The sequence below is a fragment of the Lynx canadensis genome, chromosome A1 (genome assembly GCF_007474595.2).
Source record: "Lynx canadensis isolate LIC74 chromosome A1, mLynCan4.pri.v2, whole genome shotgun sequence".
Classification (NCBI taxonomy): domain Eukaryota; kingdom Metazoa; phylum Chordata; class Mammalia; order Carnivora; family Felidae; genus Lynx; species Lynx canadensis.
The window spans coordinates 32,539,311-32,565,844 of record NC_044303.2 but is presented as its reverse complement, the minus strand read 5'-3'; the positions used below and the strand labels follow the sequence as shown (position 1 = coordinate 32,565,844).

General features: G+C 34.0%; 1 pseudogene; it reads right to left on the bottom strand.

Annotated features, from left to right (window-relative positions):
• Nucleotides 1–26,534, bottom strand: part of LOC115524276 — a 78,593-nt pseudogene that overhangs the window by 1,803 nt on the left and 50,256 nt on the right.

The window sequence follows — 26,534 nt, the reverse complement described above, 5'->3', positions numbered from 1 at the left end:
AACCAGCAGAAAGAAAAACAAAAGTTGTCCTTTAACTTCTATGTACTTGGGATTCAACCATTCCTTACTAAGTATACAGTCCTATCTGTTAAGCTTCTCTCAAAGTAGTGGGGCATAATTAAATTGTCATGGTAGCAGGGAGCAAGCATATATGAACAATATGAAATATGTCCAGCAGGGCAATATGGGTACAAAGTAAAGTGACCCAACTGCAAATGTTTTCTCTCAAAGTAGAGCCTTGTAGGTGAGGTTTGGTAGAGGAAGCTGTTAACTTTAGTATCTATTGTCTTTACCACTTGATTGTAATAGCTCCTTGTTAGTAGGGGTTCCATCTTGTTTGCTTTTGTATCAGCAGATCTCTGAGTGTTAAGCTGAGCACTAAATGTTATTTCTCAAATGAGTGAACACTCAATAAGATGGATTGATAATTGACTTGTCAATATTAACAAGATCCAATCTAGGAGCCTAAATATGAGAACAAGCTCTGGTCAATGAAAGAGAGACACAGTATGCTTATCATACTGGTAAAAGTTTCAGGTTAGGTCTCTAAATATAAGGGGTAATAACAGGAACTTGGCAAGGAATAAGGACAAAACACGCGTTTAATCCTAGAAACTCTGTGCCAAAATGTGGATAAGACAGATTGATAAGGTAAAATGTAAATTTGTAATAACAGTGAATAAAAGGTTTTTCTCTAGATTCACTAAAAAATGAGTCACATTAACTAAGGTGTCTCCAAGGTATAGAAGCTTAGAAATTCTGAATAGGCCAAAATATCCCTGTTGGATGGAGGTCTGGGCAATCTGAACTACTTTATAGTTCCATTTATTCAGGGTGACTCTGAATCCAAATCTGGATATAAACATGTTGACTTGACATAATTATCAAAGTTATCAATGGCATAACTTTGTTTTCCAAAGTGTCTCAGTTTGAATGATAAATTAATTTGGACTTTATTGAAACTTTATTTTACTCATGTTTATTTTACTTATAAGACTTTGTCTGTCATATCTCCCATAAAAGAATTCAAATTTCTGGACAATGGCCATGCATTTCCCATGTAAACACAATATGTTATAGTTGATCGCACTGAAAAATCCTTAAAAATCCTAAAAATCCTTAAAAATCCTAAAAAAATCCTCTCTTAAAATCCTGACTCTACTCCTAATGTGAGGTTGGGCAAATTATTTTAACTCTAAACTTTAGTTTTATTGTCTATAAAGTAGAAATAATTATAGTACCTGGTATACAGTTTGAAAATTAAATAATATACAGTTTGACATATATGTAGAAGGCTAGGCATTGTGCTTGGAACATATACTACTTAGTAACTTCAACAGTTTAATTATAATACAAATTAATATAATATACTATAACAGATGTTATGAGTTCACAATAAGTTATAACTTCCCGGGAAAGGGGACAGGATTGAGTTAAAAGGGGAAAGGATTGAGTTAATTAAAATTTATGGATAAAGGAAACATTTATGTCAACGCAGTGGAGGACAATCTCATGAAAATGAAAGAAACATGAATAAAATCACAAAAGAAAATGTATGTTTAATGCAGAAACTGATAGGTGATTCATTTGATAAAATTTCAGAATAAGTAAAAATGAATAAAGGGCAATAAATTGTAATAAATAATATGAGGAGTATTTACTTGGTTTTTCAGCTCTAAATAGGTCCTGCCTGAATTTGAATCTTTTTTTTTTCACTAACTAGATGTATATCTTGAGTAGATAAACTAGACTTTGTATGTATTATTTTTTTCATCTAGAATATGTTTCAGCAGAACATGTTTCACCTAGAATATATTTCATCTAGAATATGAAATAGTCATTAGAATATGTTGACTAATAGCTTCTATTTCATAAGGTTTTTTTGAGAGTTAAATAATTCTCATATATAACACATACATAGTACAAATATACACATACACAAATATATGTAATATTGCTTAAAATAGCTATTGACATGTAGAAAGTGTTCATTAAATGCTAGATACTTCAATATCAAAACTGTTAATAATATAATCAAAAGATATTGTCAAGAAATTGATGGGATGGGTTCATTGGACCTGATGTCTTTAAGCTTTAAAGGAAAGCATGCCATTACCTTAGGAGACATGAGAGGATGTGGATTCAGGCTAAAAAAGATTTACGGAATAGATGGTATTAAATTTAAAGTGCTGCTGGGGTATTCAGTTACTGTTGTTCAGCTGACAAGAGTTTTATGGCTAATGGCCTTCAGAAACGATCAGAGATCGAACTACGGAGTATGCTTTAATGAAGGCTGGGATGCATGGAGACTCACAATAGAAAGCACAGTCATGGATAAAACAACTTGCCCAAAGCCACTGTGCCAATAGGTGGTAAATTGGGGACTCAGGGGTTAGTTTGAGAAGTGCAGAAATTTCTTTGAAACTCCATTACCTATAGAATGGCGGGATAGGGTTAGAGAATTCCTTTCTCCCCCCATCAAGAAAAGTCCCTTAATTTTTACAGAAGCTCTTTAAAAAAAAATTAATGTTTATTTATTTTTTGAGAGAGACAGAGCACGAGCCAGGGAGCAGGGAAAGGAAGAGGAGGGGGGACACACAGAATCTGAAGCAGGCCCCAGGCTCTGAACTGTCAGCACAGAGCCCGACTCCGGGCTCCAACTCATGAACTGTGAGATCAAAGCCAGAGCCAAAGTCTGCCTGAGCCACTTATATACCCCTTTACAGAAGTTCTTAATTTGGTTTTGAGCATGGACACTGGATTCAGCTACAATTTATCTGTTAACACAACCAGAAGGATTTGATTCTGTGGGCCTTATACCACCTTAAAATTATTTTCAAAGACGCTAGATTTTTCTTTAATTGACTGTATTATCAATTTCTCTGAATGGATTCTTTTTTTCCCAAAAGTTTATTGTATTTCTCCCTTTTTCACTCCTTACCAAAGACAAGAAATATTTATTCTAAATGAAGTTACTGAGAGGAAATTATGCAGAATTTAGCAGCTTTCTCTTGGTTTTATGGGGTTCTTACATCCTTATCCAACTAGAAGTCACAGTTATCTAGTTCTGCTTGTGACTGAGTGGTTTCATTACTGAGCTGAATAGTGTGCCCTCCAAAATTCATGTCCACCAGAACCTGTGAATGTGACGTTATTTGTAAATGTGATCTGAGCAGATGTAAGCAAGCTAAATGAAGTCATACTACATTCAGATGGGCTCTAAATCCAATGACTGTGTCCTCATAGGGAGAGGGAGATTTGGAGAGACACAGAGATATGGAAGTAAGAGGATTATGTGAAGATGAAGACAACAATTGGAGTGATGTGGCTATAGTTGAGGAACACCAAGGATTGCTGGCCATCACCATTCACTAGGAAGAGGCAAGAAAGAATTCTTCCCTACAGCCTTCACAGAGGACATGGTCCTGCAGACATCTTGATTTCAGATTACTAGCAACTAGTACTCTACAAGAAGAGATTTCTGCTGTTTTAAGCTACCCAGCTTGTGGTAATTTGTTATGGAAACCTTATGAAACTAATCCTGGAGTGAAATATTGGGAAATTGATGTAGTCCTATGCCAAGTTCTCCAAATAGCTGTAACAGGGATGCATACATATGCTTTTGTCTTCTTTTCAAATATACACTTGGGTAGGAGGATGAGGAGAAGGGGGAGCAGGTGTGTAATTTGTTCTTTCATTAAAATATCAACATAATGTTTCCTCACTAGGGAGGCCAAATTTAGGAAAATAAACTATATCAGCAATTATAAATAAACTCTGGAAAATTTGCTGAAAAGACCTTTCTAAGACTGAACAAAGAAAATTGTCAAATACTTTGGAACTATATCCTCCTAGAATTGCTTTGGTTTCTGGTTTCGAGGCTACTGTTTCAGAGTAGTAATGCCATTTATAAATATATAATGTCACTTCCCCTTAGCCTATGAGTCCCATATTTGGAGGGGCCATATGTATTATGCAGGCTGTTTTATCCCTTATCTCTTGAACAGTGTCAGACACATGAATACTATTCAATAAATACCTATTTATGTTAATGTTTTTGGGACACTAAGACAATGTTTTTTTTTTTCAATATATCATTGGAAAACCCAAACATGTGTAGCCATGACAATGGCAACATATCTAACAGGAGAAAGAAATAGAAAATTAGGGGAAAATAATACAAATGGCCAGTAATCTACATATGTAAAAGATTTTGCTTCAAAACATTCAAAAGAATAAGCTAATAAGTTTCTATTTTCTCCCCTTGATTGTAAAAATAGGAAAAATAATGATACCTAAGAATAGACAGAGCCTGGAGAAAAAGTACTGGCCCAAGTGGTAAAAAGAAGGCCACTACATACACTACATGCTCAAATAAAATTAAAAATAAAAAAAAAAACACAAAGCAAAACACAGCTCTACCATGGCTGTTTCCAGATGGTCGCATTTTATTTTATTTGTTTGTAATGCTAATCTGTTCATCCTAAATATGATTTCATAAATATGTATATGTAGTTTTATCTTAAAACTACAGAAATAAATATGTAATTTTATCTTAAAACAACTAACGGTCCATAATACCTAATGACAATCAATTTAAACATAATAATGTTGAGTCCTAAGCAGTGCCTTACACATAGCCATTGTTTTATAAATAGTAACTGCCATTACTGCCATTGTTGTTATTGGAAAAATGATCACGGGACAGTGTGTGCTATGAGACAACACAGGACTAAAGATGGGATTTGGGGAATAAGAATGTTTACAATCTCAGACAAAAATTACATGTGTGAGAATTTACATATACCCATTAATGAGACTAAGAAAATTTTTCATTGTCTTATGTATTTTATAATTAAACATATAATGACTAAGGGTTGGCTATTCTGTGAGTAAAGTGTGATCTATAAGGAAGAAGTAAATCAACAATCTTCAGAAGGGAAGGATCTGATAAAATGATCCAAATGACTTAGTAGATGAAGTCAAGTTTAGATTATTCTAATTAATGGGATGTAGCTTTAATTAAATGCCTTGAAAGTCAAGTAGCCTCTTTTAAACTAGAATGTTATCGGGGCACCTGGGTGGCTCAGTCGGTTAAGCGGCCGACTTCGGCTCAGGTCATGATCTCACGGTCCGTGGGTTCGAGCCCCGCGTCGGGCTCTGTGCTGACAGCTCAGAGCCCGGAGCCTGTTTCAGATTCTGCATCTCCCTCTCTCTGACCCTCCCCCGTTCATGCTCTGTCTCTCTCTGTCTCAAAAATAAATAAATGTTAAAAAAAAAAATTAAACTAGAATGTTATCGATTTAAGTACTACTTAAATCCAATAAAGATACAGTTGGATGTTCAGGTATCTTGGTTTTACTTTGGAAAATTCTAATGTAAGGGAAAATATATATCTGGCTTAAGACCAAACTGTTAAATATTTTAAAACCTAGAGTTAATTTTAAATTGAATAAAAATATTTGTTATTTAAATAATCAGGTATATAAGTTATGGGGTTGTAAAGTTGGTATCAGTATGCAGAGCCAAAATTAAAAAAACGTTTGGTAAACGACTAATGTTTGGTAAAAAGAGTTTGGTAATCACTCTTCAATTTCACTAACAACCTTTTTACCATAAACTCAATTCAATAGGCATTCATTGAGAAACTTCTACTTATATGTTTTCAGTAGTTTAGTAGGTTCTGAAAGTACAGTGTTGAGGTTAATGAAACAGTATTTTAGATCTTATGACATAAGACTAAAGTAATATCTCACTCCATCCCCCTTTAAATAATTTTTATTAAAAGTTTACAACTGATTTAATAATACATAAATAATAGAAATTCGAGGTTCCTGTTATTATTCAGAATACATTTATTAAGAATTTCTTTTTTGGTTTTCCAATATTATTTAGAGGATAACATGAATATTAAATTATTCCCCCACTACTACTGCCTGCCATGTTCTCATTTTCATAAATCTATTTATCTTTGTATCATGAGTGTATTTACAACAGTTTTCCCATGTCTATGTAATGATAGCATAATGGGAGGAGTTGGGGTAGAAATTTCTTTTCACCTCCCTATTTACATACAGATCAATAAACTTGGATTCAGAGGACCATCACCATGGTAATATTAAGAAGATTAACAGTAAGAGTATATATGTAAGTATTTGCAATTAAACTATCTATTCTAACATTGTGGAAATTGAGGTCATCAGTATAAGTACCAATATTCTCTACACAATTACACTGAAAAGTGAACAAAGAGGAAATTATTTTCCTTTTGTTTTCAAAAGAGAAAATGTGTACCTCATGAAATAAATTATTATCCATTCAAAAGAAGGGCCCTCTAAAACTACTTCAAAATGTGTGCTTTTCTTGGGACAAGTCTAAAGTAGACATTGGGGACACAAATGCAATTTGAAACATTTCATTTCTACATTACGTCTATAGTCTCTGTTATTACAGCTTCTCTCACAGTTAAAGAAGAAATGGAGCACTGAACTTTGTGTCAACAGAAGGGAATAGAAAAACAACCCTCAAACTCAATACTGTTTAGTCCAATTTATGAAGTGATTTAAGGCAGGTAATTCAGATACTGGAAAAACTGTCTTTCACTTAAGTACCAAAAAAATCTAATTTAATGCAGTTGATATCTTCATTTCAGCCAGGAAAGCTGTTTCATCTTCATTTTAGCCTAGATTGCTACTATATGAAGTGACAGTGGCTTTACATGCTCTGGTTGTATATTTATTTTTCGAAAAGAGCTGAGGCACCATCATTTTCAATTTCATTTGCCATTTCATTGCTTATTCTAGGAAGGCTCAAAATGTGAAATGGACATGGTGATCTAATTATTTTAAATTAACTCAACTTCACAAAGAGGAAATGATGATTAGTTAAATAATTAGCACATGTCTAAACATTGAGACTGTTAACATGTCTCCCATTCTGATATTTTAAATAAATTGAAAATATTTATTAAAACCCATTCTATGAACGCCTTCAAGTAATTGCTACTAAGATTTGAATGCCAAGTCTTTTTAATAGGGTTTTTTTCTCTCTTCTCTGTAACTGGGTATTTCTGTTTCTACCTACCTACCTACCATCATTATCTATATCTCTCATTTGAAAAGATCAATTATTGCTAAAATACTGAAACACACAACTAATGAATGGTACTATAAAAAATTTAAATATAATATAGGTAAGCACTTTCTTTCAACAAATATTAGAATCAAAAATGAAACTTCATCTTAGCAAAGAAGTCAGATAATTCAAGTGAAAGGACACAGGAGAATGAGAAATGGACTTTGAAAATACAAGGTGTAGCTGTAAAACAATGATGTGACTATACTTATTACCTGCCTTCTATCAATTTTAGTACATGCACAGCTTGTTCATAAATTATTTACTCGTATCTTTTCTGGCATGAAATGCTAACTTTGTAATATATCTTGCATCTATTCCTTTTTTCCAGATGTGGTCCAGGCCCTCAGTGTCTTGTAGTTATACTAGACTTATCTCAAATTGTTTTCTTGTCAAACAATTCATCTATCCAGAATTAACTTAACTGATTACTCTTCTCTGGAATAATTACATTTTTTTTCCACAAAATCATTACATCCATATCCCACCACCACCTCAAAGTTACTAAAGTGTAAACTACATTGCTTAGAATTAAAGTAATTTTTATCATCAAATCAATCTAGTACTGCTTTAATTTATCAAGAGTCTTCTGTCTTTATTTTCAGATATTACTTTTGAGGGGTCATCTTTCAAATCTAGAAATGTAGATGTATATGAAGTAAATAAAGTCAAAACATTATACCTTCTAAAGAAATGACTCAGAAATTTAAGATAATACATATATGTAACTAGGCACTGACTATCAAAACAAACAAATGACAACAACAGAACTCTACAATCCAGGTATTCTGCTAGAACTCCCTGGTGTTCACTTCCTCTTATAGGATGTTTACTCTCCTATATTACCATTACTATGTTCATTTCACCTATCGCTTTTTTTTTTTTTTTTTTTTTTTTTTACTTTACTCCTGGACATGTGATTCTTATTGAATTAGACAATCTTTGTCAATACCATTACCTGGCAGTGTCAGAAAAACTCCACATTTACTTTCCTTGATGCCTGTCCTATCCAGTTTTAACAAAAGGTGTCCACAACTCCCAAGTGATGAAATCCATCAATGTGGTGATATGACTGTTAAAAACGTACACTATACAGGGGCACCTGGGTGGCTCAATCGGTTGAGCCTCCAACTTCAGCTCAGGTCATGATCTCATGGTTCAAGGGTTCCAGCCCCCCATCGGGCTCTGTCCTGACAGCTCAGAGCCTGCAGCCTGCTTCAGATGATGTGTCTCCCTCTCTCTCTGCCCCTCCCCCACCTCTCAAAAATAAGTAAACATTAAAAAAATATGCTATACATATCAAATATCAAAAGAAAATACATAATATTCCAACAAGTCTGAAGAGTGAGATAAAATACATATTTAAAGAGATTTGTGGGCATGAAAAGTACAGCATAGGGAATATAGTCAATAATTGTGTAATACACTTATCTTGGTGAATATTTCTTAACATATATAACTGTTGAATCACTATGCTATACCTGGAAATGATATATGTCAGCTATGTTTCAATTATTTTTTTTTTAATTTTTAAAAGAGGCTATTAGGACACAGAGAGAAAGACCATGTAAGGACAGGGGTAGAAGGCGGCCATCCACAAGCCAAGGAGAGGGGCCTCAGAAGAAACCAACTCCACTGACATCTCAATCTCAGACTTCTAGCCTCCAGAACTTCAAGAAAATAAAATTTCTTTCTTCTTTCTTTCTTTCTTTCTTTCTTTCTTTCTTTCTTTCTTTCTTTCTCTTTCTCTCTCTCTCTATTGCTCTTTCTTTTTTACAGGGTTAGATTGGCCTCACACTGAAAGAAAATGGAAATGAAGAATTTGAAAGCATTTGACGTCAGCCTGTTAACAGGGCCTAATGCATTATATGGTGAGTATGACATGATCAGGCAGGCCCTACTTGTGCAGACAGCACCACCAAAATACTCTCTCAGATAGAGATTTTATAGAATCCAGTTTTGACAACTGTGGCATGAAGTGAACATAATTTCAAACTCAAATATAAATCAAAGTAAAAATAAGTATTATTTATTGGTAAGAGTGAGCTAGATTCGCTCAAACCCCTTCTGTCAATATCTGAATTGGTCCTGGGCTCAAGATTCATAGTAAAACATCAAAGTTTCAGTGAAAAAAAATATATGTGCAATGACTTAAATTCTCTGAAATATTCACATCCATAAATACTCAGGGGTTTTCTAGTCTCTCCACAGCTCCACCCATAATGTTTACATGGGCCTACCTTTCCTACCTACTTTGAACAAGATGGTAATTTTTTAAAAATGTGATTCTGATTATGAATTTAACTAATCTGGATTTTCTTTCTTTACAATGCAAAGATATTAGACGTGAGCTTTGTCGTACTCTGAGAGGGGGTTGTTATATGCCATGAAAATCTCTAACATCCTTAAATCTAAAGATCATCCCTAAAGTGGGAATGATAGTATCTACCAAATATATTTGCTGTGAGGATTAAATGTCAATTGTTTGTAACATAATAACTGTTCATAATATGAATTCTTTTATTTTCTTGCTTCTATCTCATACTTTGGTTATGTGACTGTTACCATGGATAGTATTTATTAGCAACTTCTCAAATTAATTAAATTCTAGAAACTATAAAGTAAGATGTTAAGTTCTCATCTTTAAAGGTGAATATCCTCCTTGCCTACTTTTGTTTGATTGTTTGTTTGTGGGTTTTTTCTTTCTTTTTTTTTTTTTTTTTTTTTGCATAAAGTGATTATTTTTCAAGCTTACATTGTTTTTTCCATTAAAACTCATGAAATGCACCAAAGAATTGGCTTTTCATCTGCTTGAAAGTCAATTTCTTAATAAGTAAATATGGTTGAGGAGGGGTAAGAGTACCAAACTTCAGGTTTATTGTAAAAGCTACATACAAAGTACAGAGAATAGTGCTTTACCTGGTGTATGTTAAGGAAACCATAGAAACATTATTAAAATCATGAATGACTGTAGCATTTAAAAAGCCTAAATACATATTCTGAGAATATTAAAAGCCCACCAAAAACATATTTGGTTTTCCAAAGACATTTTGCATAAGAAATTCTTACTATATTAAAATATTTGTTCATCAAATACAAAAAAGGAATTAGGAGTTTACAATTAATACTTGTGTGGATAATGGAGACAGAGTTGTCATTTATAGTACAGGGCTGATTTATAACCTCAGATGCTCTGTAAAAATGGTTGCTTCTGCATATTTTAAGAAATTAAAACATTAACATTTGACACTTAAATACATCAACCTTCTCAAAGTTTACCTTACACTAAAATAAAAACATATAAATAATACCTGTAATTGTTTTGAGTATTCATTACTTAAAAACCTCAAGAATACTGACCTTTTAAGAAAATCAAGTAAAAAAGCTAGGTTTACCTACCTAAGAGTTAAGATTAAGTTTAAAATAAAAAATAAACCTGGAAATATTCTTAAATGGCTCTGATTCTCCAAAATGAATATAAGAAATTTGAATGAAGAGTGTATGAGCTTTTTGTGTGTTCCTGATCTGATACCAAAAGATCTCTGGTTAGTATCCATCCGTTTTAACTTATAGTTAGATGATGGGTTGCACCATAATCTGGTCAATACTTAGTTCCCCTGCGGTCTTTTGTGAGCCCTTGTTACTATTACTATTTACAATTTAAAAATAAAGAAATTAGATTCCAATAAAGTAAGTAATTTTTCCTTGATCATCCTAAAGGTAAACAGCAAAACTTGAGTTCAAACCAACATGTTTGAATTCAGAGTTGGTGCTTTTCCTACAATGTATTATAGAATTATTGATGCCATCCTGGCATATTTAGTGTAGAATAACGGAAAAGTAAGTACTTTGAGCTGCAACTTAATACAAAATATGCATTAATTCTTAAAATAAAAGGAGTGGTTGCCTAACAATATTATGCTTAGAATGATTTTGCTTCTTTAATCAAGTGAAGCAAGAAAACATTGATTTGATTTCAGCCTTTAAAAAACAGATTCCTTTCTTCCTATACGCTTGTTTTTCAAATTTTTATTTAAATTCTAGTTAAGTCATCTATAGTGTAATATAGGTTTCTGGAATAGAATTTAGTGATTCATCACTCACATATAATACCCACTGCTCATCATAACATCTTAGTATACACTTTGGTTTCCTAATTAATATGTAGATAAATAAAGATTAGATGTTATAATGTGCTTTTGATAAGAAATATACTACCAGTTTCAAGAAAACTCAAAAGCTAGTATACAAAATAATTATTTACTTATTCCAACTCTTTTCCACTTATTGGAACTCTTTCCACTTATATTTTCAAATAAGAAGTCTTTATTTTTAGACATTTGAGAGAGTGTACTCTTTCAAGATCACTATAAAACTGCTGACTTGGGGTGCCTGCGTGGTTCAGTTGGTTAAGCATCTAAATTTTTTAAAGAGTATTTATTTTGGGGGAGGGAGAAGGGGCAGAGGAAGAGACAATACCAAGCAGGCTCCTTGCTGAGCTTGGAGCCTAACATGGGCTTGATCTCAAGACTGTTGGATCGTGACCTGAGCCAAAATCAAGAGTCACATGCTTAAGGGACTGAGCCACCCAGGAGACCAAAGCATCCAACTCTTGATTTCGACTCAGGTCATGATCCTGTGGTCCTTGATATCCAGCCCTGCATAGGGGCTCTGCACTGACAGCGGGGAGCGTGCTTGGGATTCTCTCTCTCCCTCTTTCTCTCTGCCTTTTTTCCACCGTACTCACTCTCTCTTTCTCTCAAAATAAATAAACTTAAATAAATAAATTAAATTAAAAAATAAAACTGCTGACTCATTTGTGTGATACAAATATGTCACAATCAGAAATACAATTATGAGATCAAAGATCAAATTTTGAGAACTCTTATTAAACCAGTGAGCCTGATGTATTATTGGGATATCCAAAGTACATTTTGTGGACCCTTCACGAAATTTATTTATCCCTCTGAATTTGAATGAAAATAATATGAGTCCTGGGGCTCCTGGGTGGCTCAGTTGGTTAAGCAGCTGACTTCGGCCCAGGTCATGATCTCACAGCTTGTGAGTTGGAGCCCTGCGTTGGCTCTGTGTTGACAGCTCAGAGCCTAGAGGCTGCTTCATGTTCTATGTCTCCCTCTTTCTCTGCCCCGCCCCAACTCATGCTGTCTCTCTCTGTCTCTCAAAAATAAATAAACATTAAAAAAATTTAAAAAAAGAGAAAATAATATGAGTCCCTATATCATACCTTAGAAACACTTCAGAGATGTTCAAAATTTTCCTGAGGTGTCAATGACTGCTTCAGGCTCAAAATGCTTTTTGCCAACTGCTTCTCAAACTTTTAAATTAAAGCTTTGGCGCTATCCTGATAGTGTTCAAGATCAAAAATGAGGCACAGTAGAAAATGATAGAAAGTCACTTTCAGAATACTTTCACCTTGACTTATAATTTTATTATTATAAATTTAAGTCACTACTTAACTAGATGTGTATAAAAAAGTAAATTACAATGTGCTCCAAGGATTGGAGGATTGATTTCAAAAGTAGAATCCCGAGTTTACAACCCAAATAATTTTAAGAAGATTGTTGGGTCTAGCAATGCACATAGATAAAAGCTCACTTCTTGTGGTAAAGTATAACATTAACATAGTCTTCACTCACTGTCATTGCTTTTTGTTCGAAAGTATCTTCAATGATACAATGATGCTAAAAGTCTAATCTCTCTTATACACAACACACACAGACACACAAAACACACTAATGCAATTTCTCTCTTTTAGGAAAATCAAATTTAAATGTGCAAAGTAGTTCTAAATTCATCTTGCAAAAAAATCCATCTTAATATACATGTAAGAAGGATCACCTTGAAAGATTGTGGAGCTAATATTTTCTCATTTTGATTTCTAATAGTGCTTATTTTTCTTCAAAGTTTTCTGCCGTGCTACTTGTGCTTACTGACTAGACATGCATCAGGCACAAACACCATTTTTTTCTTTTTTTTTTTTTTGCTTACTATGTACAAACTCTATATTTAGTTTTGGCAATAGACAAATACGACACGTGGCATCACTGATTGTTGTGTTTCTTGACATGGGGAAATTTTTAAAAAGGTTAATTCTGTAGGGGCACCTGGGTGGCTCAGTCGGTTGAGCGCCCGACTTTGGCACAGGTCATGATTTCGCTGTCCATGAGGTCAAGCCCTGCGTCGGGCTCTGTGCTGACAGCTCAGAGCCTAGAGCCTGCTTCTGATTCTGTGTCTCCCTCTTTCTGCCCCTCCCCTGCTCATGCTCTGTCTCTCAAAAATAAATGTATGTTAAAAAAAACACTTTTTTAAAAAAAAGTTAATTCTGTAAAAGTAGTCAGCTTCTGTTAATCAAAAGGATGCTTCTCAGTTCTCTGTATCTCGTTTTCAAAACCTGAGAAGCACAGTACTGAAAAAATACATTAGACTTTGTGGTGTCTGAAGTGATTGTCTATTTACCCACTGTTTTTCTCAGTCAAAAACTCAGAGGATCTAACAGTGTGACTAATTGTTCAGAGGACTGGGCAGACGCTTGAACAAATAACTCCACTGGGGTACTCTAATGGGATATGTGAATTGCGATGGAGACAGTATACATGTGTCTGAATGTGGTGTTTAGGGAAGTTACTATTAAGGAGATGGCCTTTGGAATGATTCTTCAAAATAAAGACATTAACACTAAAGAAAGACATCCCACACAGTCTAGTCATGAACTTACGTTAAAATAAATTTGGACGTTTGGAGTATAGGATGCATATAGGGTAGGTACAAAGGAGGGCAAGAAAATATATTTGAAGAACAATTACTTCACTGTAACTGGCTAAGTATTGGAAAAATTATTGCTTATTGAAGCATGCATAGATATTACTTTACCCCATGGAACAAAAAAGAAAAGTTCAATACATTTAAAAAACACATTGGATTTACTTTAATTCTAAAACTTGATAAAGAATGAATACAAGAAATAAATGAGAAGGAGACTATATACTACCTGACTTATGGAAAAGTCCTAATTAAATTTTAGAAAATTGATTATTACAATGTCGCAAAAAGAGAAAAACCTTACAAATTCGTCAATATGATTCAATGCATACACCAATCAAAGAAATTAAACATTATGATCCTATCCATGGAGGTTAGCAAAATCCAACTGCAATTTCTAAAAATCAAAATAAAATAAAAAAATAAACAGAGTATGGTTATTTTGCAGTTGTTTTCTCTGAGGACACTGACAATGTTATTCCACTAACTTTTAACTGCTGTTGTTGATGTCTGAGAAGTTACCCATGGGTCTGCCCTTCTTCTAAGTGATCAGTCTTTTCTTTCTGGTTCCCTTTATCTATCTTTGTTTCTCTGAAGTTTCACTATTATGTATGTCCAGGTTTGATTTTCTTTTAATTTATTCTGTTTGAGGTTCATGGGCCTTATTTGGTAAAATTACAGTGCCTTAGATTTTAGAGAACTTCCAGTCATTGCCGGAATACACACTTCTTTCTTTCTCATTATTTGTATTACCTCTAAGGTAACATCAAGCTAAAAGGCATTGGACTTTCCATTCTTTCTATCATCAGTGACTCAGTGTCTTACTGTTTCCTATCTCTGTTGCATTATTACGTGTTCTAGATAATTTCTTAGCACGACTTTCATGTTTTAGTTCTATCGTATGCTCACTTTCATCTGCTCTCTAACTCTTCTATTGAGTTTTACATTTCGATTACTATGACATTTTTTTCCTAAAAGTTTTAAAAGGTTTTTTGTACTCATTATTATCTCTTGTTTCTTGTTCATTTGAACATGCTTATTTTATAACCTTTATTGGACGCTCTATATAACTAAAATCTTACAGGACTCATTCTTCTATCTAATATCTATGGGTTTTTTTTTAATTTTTTTTATGTTTATTTATTTTTGAGACAGAGAGAGACAGAGCATGAATGGGGGAGAGTCAGGGAGAGAGAGAGGGAGACACAGAATCTGAAGCAGGCTCCAGGCTTCGAGCTGTCAGCCCAGAGCCCGACACGGGGTTTGAACTCACAGACCGTGAGATCATGACCTGAGCCGAAGTCGGAGGCTCAACCGACTGAGCCACCCAGGTGCCCCTCTAATATCTAATCATGTTAACTTTCTTGTAGCATGTCTTGTTTCCATGTTGATTTTGTGATTTTGACAGTGAACTGAAAATTTAAAAAAAAATCTATATATCTAGATCTAGATATAGATATCTAGATCTAGATCTAGATCTAGATATAGATGATATAGATATAGATATAGATATAGATATAGATATAGATAGATATATAGATACAGATGCATTCTAATCTGGTTATAAATGTCCAGGAGGATTTTATCTCTAGCATCAGTCCATACAGTACTATCAGAATGGAAAAGTGTAGTTTTTATCATTGTATTGTAGATTTATTTTTTATACTAATTTACACAGGGTGTATCCCATTGAATCCTAAGTTTTTATTAGTTTCCAATTATATTCTCGAACTTGAGTGAGCCCTAGACTTTTTCTTCATCCACAGAAACAAAAACTCAACTTATCTAGGATTTAGCAGACACCAGCGGAGTGAAAGTTGACTTGGGTGCTTAATTGTCTTCCCAAATTTCTAGTTTCATTTTGTTTTTAATTCCTTACAATTTTATTTGTCCCTCAGACTTTCAGATTTTTATTGTTTGTATTAGCTAATCAAATATACTAATGTAAACTGAAGCATGCATTTCAAATAATTCTGATCATAAATATTTAGCTGGATTCTTTGGTGAATATGGCTTTTAATTTTGGGAAGGATAAACTGTCCTTTATTAGTTTATTATTGTACCTTATCTTTAGTGTTTTCAACACAGAATTGGCATGTATGTAAATGGAATGTGTATTTGTTTATTTGTCATTTTCTCTTAATATTTCTTGACCTTCTTTTTGTAAATGTTTCTTTAGCACTTTGTTTCTCACAAATATTCCTTAGTTGGGTTTTATTTTGAGTATCAGAAGCAACTCAAATAATAAAAGTTTCTTATTAGAATTTGATCTTCTCCCTTATCTGAGAAGTGTGGAAAACCAGGGCATCAATTTGGTCAGAATGTCAGGCTTATACATTCATGTTGCTCTACCGTATTTGGCTTCCATCCCCAAGACCAAGTCAGGTTCTAAAATTGTTTTTGGAGCTCGAGAAATTATACTAACATTCAACCAACAGAAAATTAGAAAAAAAAAAGATACTCTAATGTCCCTTTCATTTAAGGTCAGTTCCCCCAAATTTCCCAAATTATATCTTCTTACATTTTTTGGCAAAATTTAGTAACATAGCCACACCCAGCAGGATGTAAGCCAGAAATATTTAATCTTACTAACTGCTAAGTCTTCTGAGTTCCAACCAAAATCTATATAAGTATATGGCTTGGAGTAAAAAAGCCATTTCTTCAATCTGCCAAGGTTCCAAACTACACATTTAGCCACCAATTATGTTTCCTTTAATAAGGCTTCATTCATTCTCTCTCTATGTAAAGACTATCTAATTCTAATAGAGTACTTCTCTCTTGAAGGATTAGAAGTAGAAAAAAATGGACAACTAAGGCTGTTATTGATTTTCAACTATTCCCCCTAGTTCTGCTTGTGACTCTATCCAAAAATGTAATAGGGGCACTTGGGTGGCTCAGTTGGCTAAGCATATTTGGCTCAGGTCATGATCTCATGGTTCATGGGATCGAATACCGCATTGGGCTCTGCTTAGGATTCCCCCTCTCTATTTCTCTCTGCCCCTCCCTTGTTCTCTCTCTCTCTCTCTCTCTCTCAAAATAAATAAATATTTTTAATGTCATAATATGACTTCCATTGTTTAACAAGCATCATCAGATTGCCAACCTATCTTCTATCTTATTCCAAAGCCATGTATAGGTTCTGTCATGTGCAGTATTCTGCTGTGTTCTAATTTTTTTCAGTTTTGTCATTAGAGTCATATGAGAGTTTCAAAACATATTAAATAACAGGAGTTTAAACAGATAGTTAATTCTCCCTGATACTGAGAAAGGCTGGAAGTTGGCATGCTGGTACTGCTATGTCCCTGCAATTCTACAGGGATGCAGACTCTTTTTATCTTGTTTGTCTACTTGGCAAAAAGTTTCCATCGCAAAGGTCTGGCGGATTTCCATCCACTACATCCACACTCTACTTGGAATGAGGAAAGAAGAAGAAAACTCTCTAATGCAAATGATACTGCCTAGGATTTAGGGACTGCTTCTGCTTATACACCTGGGAAGGAAAGAGTTAAGAATGCAATCCACCTTAAAGGAAAGAAAGAAGTCAGTGACCTGTTTTAATGTCCTTTTAGGCATGTTAATCACAGACTTCCTGGCAAGCAAACTAATGATATTTGCAGGCAGCAGAGTCTGTATCTATGGGACACATTTAGCAGGAGATACTTAGCAGGTTGTCTAGGATTGTTTATAAGAAACAAACATAAAATCTATGGATCTATGGGGAATGGTTCCCTGGAAAATGTCACTGAAGCTCTATCACTCACTGAATATAAAATGGAAATGTTTTATAACTGAAATGACTCTCTTCTGTGTAAGATTTGCAGTTGCACACATCACCTGAAAGCTCACATTGAAGTCAGGATAGAACAAGTAGGACGCAATGAGAAGTAGCCTGGGAAGCTCATTGTAAGTCCTCGACCAATTTTTATAACGCCTTGCGATTATCTGAGTACTTTAAATTACTGGTAAAGTTTAATCATGGGTTAGATCTTTGATTTGTCTGAGGCTAATTTGACAAACCAGTATATTATAGTATCTTATCTTTATTGGCCAGTACTTAGGCACATATGAATATAACTTGGGCAAAAGTATACTTATATTTTGAGACACTTATATTTTGAAATATATATCCTATAGAAACTCTCATAATATGCATCAAAAGGCAAGTACGAAAATGTTCACACATTGGAACTGACATGTTTAGAATCCTAAACAATAGTGGAAAGGGTTGCCTCTGTTCTTTTCTCTCGTCACCTGCACAGTTGCATCAGCAACAGTTGCAGAGGTCAAGAGAGTGAACCCTGGTCCTCAGCCTTAGGATCACTGGGAGTATGTCAGCAGGTCTTTCCACAGATATTCACTCAGGCCAGAATGGTTCTTTGTCTTACATCCCTAAGGGCCAAAGTATCTCTAGAAAATGCTGTCTTATTCTTGCTTCAGGGCTTTCCACAGTTGGTCACTAGGTTTTGTCCTCTGGTGTCAACTGTTCCCTCCCAGTCTAGACCAGTGCCCATGATTTTGCTTACATCATAACGATATATCTGAAGGGATGCAGAGGACAGAGAAGGCAGCGGGCATGCAGTCAACATGCTGAGGCTTTCTTACACAAACCCATATCTCTGTTCATCATTTTTAAAAGTAAATATAGTATATATATTTGATTCTGTTTTCATAAAGTAGTTGTTAGTGTATCTAGATCAGTATATTAAAATATGCCTGGTTGACTTAATGCCCAATCTGTTGTTACCTCTGAGCATTAGAATTGGGATTTTCAAATATCATTCTGTTAGTGTCCTACATTGTCTTAATGCTTTAAATAATTACATAACTTTAAAATAAGATATTTTTATGGATCTCTTAAAAAATAAAAGTGTGTACCCTATGAAAACACAGACTGAGGACAACATCCCTGTAGATAACGGCCCTAACCCCATGCCTACAAGACATTCTGGAGATACAATGGTTTGCCTCATACTTTGTCAGAAATTTGACAGAATTAAAGATTATTTTTAAAGAATTTTATGTTTAAAAATATTTGTCTTAATAACATTATGATTTTCTATGCAAAAAGTTTATCATCAAAAAGAATTGCACTTCAAATTAAGCATAGTATGTCACATCGAACCTTTCTTGCAAAATATAAACACTTCTATATCAATATCTACAGATCCTTTCATAAGACAATTTAATGTTACAATCCACAGATACATTCACGAAACAATATAATGTTAAAATCCAATCCTGCTAGCATAAGTTCCGTTTAAATCACAATGAGTGTAAAGTCAATGCAATCCAAATTATCTATTAAATCCGTTTTGCATTCAGCAAGCACCTTTACAATCACTTTGCAAAATGCACCTTGAGAAGAAGGTAAATTTTCTATCAATTAACTACAGATTCTATATGCCTTAAAGTTCAAAGGCTTATCTGCACTTGCACCTAGACAGAACATAACAGCTGAAACTTTATATTCCCTCCCCATGCTTAACCAGTGCCCATGCGTGGCAATGTGCAGTGTCTAATTCTCTGCACACAATTTCTGTAGCTAAGGTGAACTGGCTCTCCTGTTTTCTGTGGCTCAAATTAATAACTAAGAGAGTTCTTCAAAATACAATATGATTAGTCATCTTTAATCAACTGAATAAATTGACTAATAAGAATCTGCCCAGTGATCACTCTCTGGAGAAGCACATTAATCTATGTATACACTCGAGGCTTCCACCCAGAGAGAGGTCACTTACACTGCCTGTGCTGTTGCCATGTTAAGTGCCTCCCAAGCAGGGTAAACATCCATCTTGCTTCAAGAAATGATAGTTCAGGTCCCTGGATAATGTCAGAGATTGCAAGCCCCGTATGAGTATGCAAAAGACTTGCAAAATAAAAGCAAAATAAGCAGGCTATCAAATGCTTCACATTTCTTCATAGTCTGGATACTACCTTATACTGAAATGAACTGTTCCTTTTAAAAAGCAATCGACTAATTATCTAACAAATAAAATGCATTTCTATTAAATTCCCTTTAAGTATTTTATACTATAAAACAATGTTTATAATCTGAAGTACAAAGATATTTAGGCAGGCAATCATGTAATGTGTCAGAGCTAAGCTACCAATTTTTTTTAAGGAGAAAAAAGAGGTTTTACTCTTTTATTTTTTTTTTAATTTTTTTTTTCAACGTTTATTTATTTTTGGGACAGAGAGAGATAGAGCATGAACGGGGGAGGGGCAGAGAGACAGGGAGACACAGAATTGGAAACAGGCTCCAGGCTCTGAGCCATCAGCCCAGAGCCCGACGCGGGGCTCGAACTCAGGGACCGTGAGATCGTGACCTGGCTGAAGTCGGACGCTTAACCGACTGCGCCACCCAGGCGCCCCCTTTTTTTTTTTTTTTTAATTTTTTTTTCAACGTTTATTTATTTTTGGGACAGAGAGAGGAGGTTTTACTCTTTTAAAACATTTGTCACAATATAACAATTTTATAAATATGGTGCCCTCAAGTTTAGAAGCTGTAAGATTTAAATCAGCTCATTTTAAACAATGAGAAAGAAACATAAATCTGGAACCTGGTACTCAGAAATGTATTTAAACCACAATGTCCTTGGGACAACTCATACTGAAAGAAGTGTTGTACATCTCAGTGCCTTGTCTAAAGTCACAGCCACAGCCTGCATATAAGTTTTGTGCCCATTCTACACTATACCTGAAGTCCAGCCCTAGTCCTTGCATTTTTAAAGTAATACATTCTACAGGACCTAGAGGAAGTGAAAGCCATATAGCCCCGATTTCTCGCTGGACTATCAGGCAGCCTTCAAGTATGTTTTTGCATTTTTGAAGTTGGTAGAGAAAGAGAGAAAGAAAGTATTTTTATGATTCTTGCACCTGACTTTGAGCAATTTGCTGCTCCTATTCGGAGATGTTACTAATACCACAATTATATATAAGTCATCACAACATAATAGGTGTCATTTTCCCCAATTTCACAATGAGAAACATAGGATTCAGGTGGAGAACTAATTTCCTTAGGATGATTCAGGTGATAAACAACACAAACATATTTCGTCTATAAAGCTCTTGAACTTATAACTATTACAAGTAGAATTGACCAAAACATGAGTGTGCTTAACATGCCATGACTACACCTGACTGCAGTGGGACAGACTATTTCCATCATCTGTGTACCTGACAAAGTGTTTCATTTCACATCAACAACAGATCTGAGTCTTTGTGTTTTGGAACTCAAATTGGAATGCAATTTTATATTCTCTATGCTGACGTAGTATTTAAATTTTAAGAACAGATGAGAGAGTCAAGAGACAGCTTGCAAGTACATAAAAGAAAGGAACATAAGAGATAACCTTAGAAAATGTCCAGTCTTGAACATAAAGGAGTCAGAGCTGTAAATATCCATGTTAGAACAAAAACCAAGGGATAAAACTATGTCCCACAGAATGAAATTAAGGGAAGTCAAAGTGTTGAAGATGCATTAAAGATAGAAAAGGGAGATGATGCTAGGCCAAATATGGATTACTCAAGTTGAAACTAGAGAGCAAATATGGAGTCAAGAAGGGATTCTTTTGGATAACAGAGACACAAGGGAAAATACGATAGTATTTGTTATATGTAGAAAATATCTCAGGTATCAAATTAAATGGAAATACTGGTAAGGAGAAACTTGGGATACATCAATCTGAAAACAAGCAAACAAAAAAGATTCCAATCACTAAGATGACAGACAATGAATGTCTGACAAAAAAAAACCGATGTAAAGAAGGGAAGCTGGCTTTTATTAAGTATTTTTTCACATCTTTTAAAATTTAAAATATGAATTATTTTAAATTATTCAATGAAATATTTAGTTTGGGCTTTTACTAAATAATATCTCATATTTTTAAATGAAGAGACATGGTTCCTACATCCTAATTTACCCTCTAACATTGATGCAAACACTGATATGATAATGCTTATGCATGTTAGTAGCATAGTGACAAAGGAGACTTAGAAATTAACTTATGTGGACATGACAATAAAGGTTCTGAAATACAATATATGAGGGTGTGCTTGGGTGGCTCAGTCGGTTAAGCGTCCGACTTCAGCTCAGGTCAGGATCTCGTGGTCCGTGAGTTCAAGCCCCACCTCACGCTCTGTGATGACAGCTCAGAACCTGGGGCCTGCTTCAGATTCTGTGTCTCCCTCTCTCTCCTCCCCTCCTCCGCTCATGCTCTGTCTCTCAAAAATTAATAAAAATGTTAAAAAAATTATAAAATACAACATATGAGGACATAAAGAAGAAGGTGATTCAGAAGAGATTAAATTTATGCAAGGCTTATTCTCACATTCCAAAACTAATTACAGACACATACACACACACACACACACACACACACACACACACACATACACACTTTCTCATGTATGATCCTAATATCATTTCTAATGACTTTAAACCAATGGGACCTATTTCTAAGAAGAAATAGGTAGCCTTACAGTAAAATCCTCATAACAGAACATGACAAGATTCCACATTCTTCTGTCTCTTCTTCCAGCTTTGGTCATGGTCACAAATGAAGCAATAATACTATAAATCTAATCAAAAGAATATATGAACCCAGCAATTTTAAGTCTAGTTATATACCTAATATGTATGTATATTATATTTACATTAGCTATATCAGTTATAACTGTGTGTATCTGTTCAGCTTAGGATATATATAAGAATGTTCAAAGAAGGACTATTTGCAATAGTCTCAAACTGAAATGTCCATCAAGAGTAGAATGAATAAATGTATGTATTACATTCATCTAACAGATGGTAAAAGCTAATGAGAATGAGTAAAATATAGGAATTAACAACAATTCAAATGAATTTCAGAAGCACAGTGTTGAGCTAAATAAGTTAGAGATAAAAGAGTACTTATCATAAACTGATATACATATATATATATATATATATATATATATATATAGCGTATAACACAGGTTTTATTTATGTGTGTGTGTATGTGTGTGTATGTGTGTGTGTGTGTGTGTGTGTGTGTGTGCGTGTGTGTGTCCTTTGGTTATGGAGTAAATGGAAAGATACTTTCTGGAGTTTCTGAGGTGCTGATAAATTTATGTAATTTAATATGTGGAGTGGTTTCATGGGTTATGTTCTACATGGAAATTCATTAAGCAATACTTAATCCCATATATGTGTTATACACCTGTTGAATTAGTCCACAAGGGTTGCCCTAACCAAACATCACAGACTAGGTATTTTAAAGCATAGCATATGCTTAATATCTTTATTTTCTCACAATTATGGAAGCTAGTAGTCCAAGATCAAGGTCTCAGCAGGTTTGGTTTCTCCCAAAGCCTCTCTCCTTGGCTTGCAGTAGGCCGCCTTCTCACTGTATTCTGTACATGATCTTTTCTTTATGTGCACATCTCTGGTGTATTTTCCTCCTCTTACAAGGACACCAATCCTATTGGATGAGGGCCTTACCCTTGTGACTATATTTAACCTTAATCACCTCCTTAAAGGCCCTGACTACAAACACAGTCACACTGGGGATAAAGGGCTTCAACATATTAATTTGGGGGGGCACAATTCAATCCATAAAACGGCAACAAGAAAACAACAACAATGTCACAAAAATAATAAAAAATAAAAAACATAACATCCACAATCTGAAAAGTACCTTATTCAGCAATCATTGTCCCTCACTCTTTTACTTTGATATTCTTGTATTTGTTTATACAAGAATGCATAACAAAGTTTAATATTCCTGTCCCTTCCTCACCTCTATGTCTACATTGACTGTATTATGCATTTACCTTTAACCAACAGACCTAGCATCATTGTTCTTGCTTTTGATGGAAAGAGTTGATAATATTTCTCCCCCAAACTTTAAGCAAAACATTGAAAACATAATTATTGTGGGCTATGATTGAGGGTAAGACATTTCCCTTTGTCTGACCTTTATAAAAGAAATATACATTAATAAATTTACCAAATCTCCTCTTTTCAAATCATATTGAAACGTAAATCAAATTTGGAATATGAATTAGGGATACAGCATCATGTTAATGAATGAACACTTGCTATGAAATTAATTAGTAAGAAATTTAGGTGGCATGAGCTGTGTTAAGCCTAAAAATTTTAAAGGACAAATAAGAAAAAAATTAATAATGATAAGATTGCTTTTAGTGATTAAATAAATTATAATTATAAATCTGCATTGTACATAAAAATGCTTACTCTGATACTTAATTTACTGATATTCTATTCTACCCAATTTGTTGTTGGATAATACACAGGAGGCAGTGTCTGATCTGGGATTATACAGCTTGTTGTTAGAACTTGGCAAGCAATTTTAGAAATTTTAGATACCAAGATAACAACTCTGAAGTTGGATGAACTGTAATCCTTGAATAAAATCAATGTAACACCCAAGATTTTCAACACAAATCATATACAATACATTTCAAAAGCATACCAAAAGTAGGGACTGAAATACACAGTAACTAATCCATAGCCCCAGGGGTATGTGAACAGCTAGCTTATTTTTCACTACTCATAAGCCTTTGAATTTAGCTGTTCTGTTTTCTGCATTTAAACATGTGGTGCTTATAACATCCTTAATAATCAAAACTAGATAGCTACCATAAAAACATGCCCCTAGTTATAGCATATTAAACACATAAATAATTATATTAAGTGCACTTAGCTGTTCCAAAGTAAGGAATGTTTTTGCAAATGGTATTATATGTTGGAAAATGATATTTAAAATATTTCTATCAATTTTCATGACCAAAATTATCCTGCATGTATTTTTCTACTTAATAATAAAAAATATAACAAAGGTATAGCCTGAACATGGCATATGAATATGTGCTATATTTACTCTAAATCATACATAAAATGGAAGAAACTCATTTGATACTTTGCCATATCAGTTTGTTTTTCTGAATTATAGCAAACAGGTCAACTTATAGATTCTTTTATAAGCATATTACACACGCTTATGTACAATGACATAAATTTAAAGGGCTATAAACTAAGTTTCATCAATTAATCTTATAGAGAGAGATGTTTATGATATATATTGTATTACTTAATATAATCCTTTAGAAGGCTAAAGGAAATATTTGGTATATTCACTTACTTTCCTATTGATTTAATTTTAAAAATTTCACAGTGCTTTTTAGAAATCCTTATTCCTCCCAGGTTTGTAAAACTATATGAACTTACCAAACTAATATAAGCATTAATTCAATAAAGTTTTGAGGGCACTTTCTCTATAACTGGAACTGCCATAACTTTTATAATGTACAGCAGTCATCCAACTATGGCCTATGGGCCAAATCTGCCCTGCCATCTAATTTTGTAAACAAAGTTAGCTTGGAACTCAGACTTATCCATTCACTTACACTTATTTACTATGAGTGTTTTCTCTCTGCACTTCCAAAGTTGTGTAGTTGCCACAGAGACTACATGTCAAGCAACGTAAGGTTATATATTTATATATACTATCTGACTCTTTACCAGAAAAGTTTGCCAAACCTCTGCACAGAGGATTAGGATTACGTGAACATACAGAAAAGACAGCATCTTCATGGGCAATGAGGAATGAATAGCAATAGAAATTTGCAGGGCTGTTGTGATCATCAGAATAGGCATTATGTGAAAACACCTTAGTGTCAATATTAGTGCATGTTTTGAAATATTCAATAGATATTTACCAAGAAACTGAGCTAAAATTTATCTGTGAATATGCACTGAGCACATATTGATGCAAATCAGTCAGGTGCTTATACAATATGAAAAGAACACTTTTTGAGTTTAATCTATCATCTTACTTAAAGTATAAGAATAAAAAATAAACTTTATGCTGAGTCTGCCCTTTATTTTCTGTCCTTTATTTTTATTTCTGCTCTTTGTAATCTTAGAAATTATACTTTGTTTTCCTATACTGCCCTGTCCGGACGTCTTATTTTTAAGCCTCACTACTTCCTAATAGACTGTGAGATTTTGTTCAGCTAAATATCTTTAGGATGCTAACAGGGTTGCAGGGATGAATATATGTGATGGGTGAAGTGACAGGAAGAGGTCAGATCCAAAAAAAAAGGACATTAGACTGGATATATCTTGAAAGTACCATCAACAATAATTCCTGACTAACACAATATGAAGTAAGAGAGGAGTCAAGAATGAGTTGAACATGTATATATTTCAAAATATTTTTTTCTGAAAACACTGGGAGGATAGAGCTTCTATTGACAAACATGGAAAACACTATGCAGCATAGATTGTAAAGAAAAGAATCAAGAGTTTATTTTCAAATATGTTATTACTGCCTAAGCTATATGTGGGTGATTTTATCTCCTACATATTAAACATGTGAAATTATGTATGTAAATGACCCGGGGTTTGTCAACAGGTGTAGACAGAAATGTTCCTGAATAGGACAGAATAGGCGGGATGACAGAAAACTATGTTCTCTTTTCCTATACAGTAGAAAAAAAAAAAAATTCAGAAGCAAAACTGAACTCATGTGTTAATCTCATGATGCCTCAGTTTCCCATATTAGAACATCAACTAAATTTGAACTATTTCCTGAGGATATTACAATGACAGCAAAATG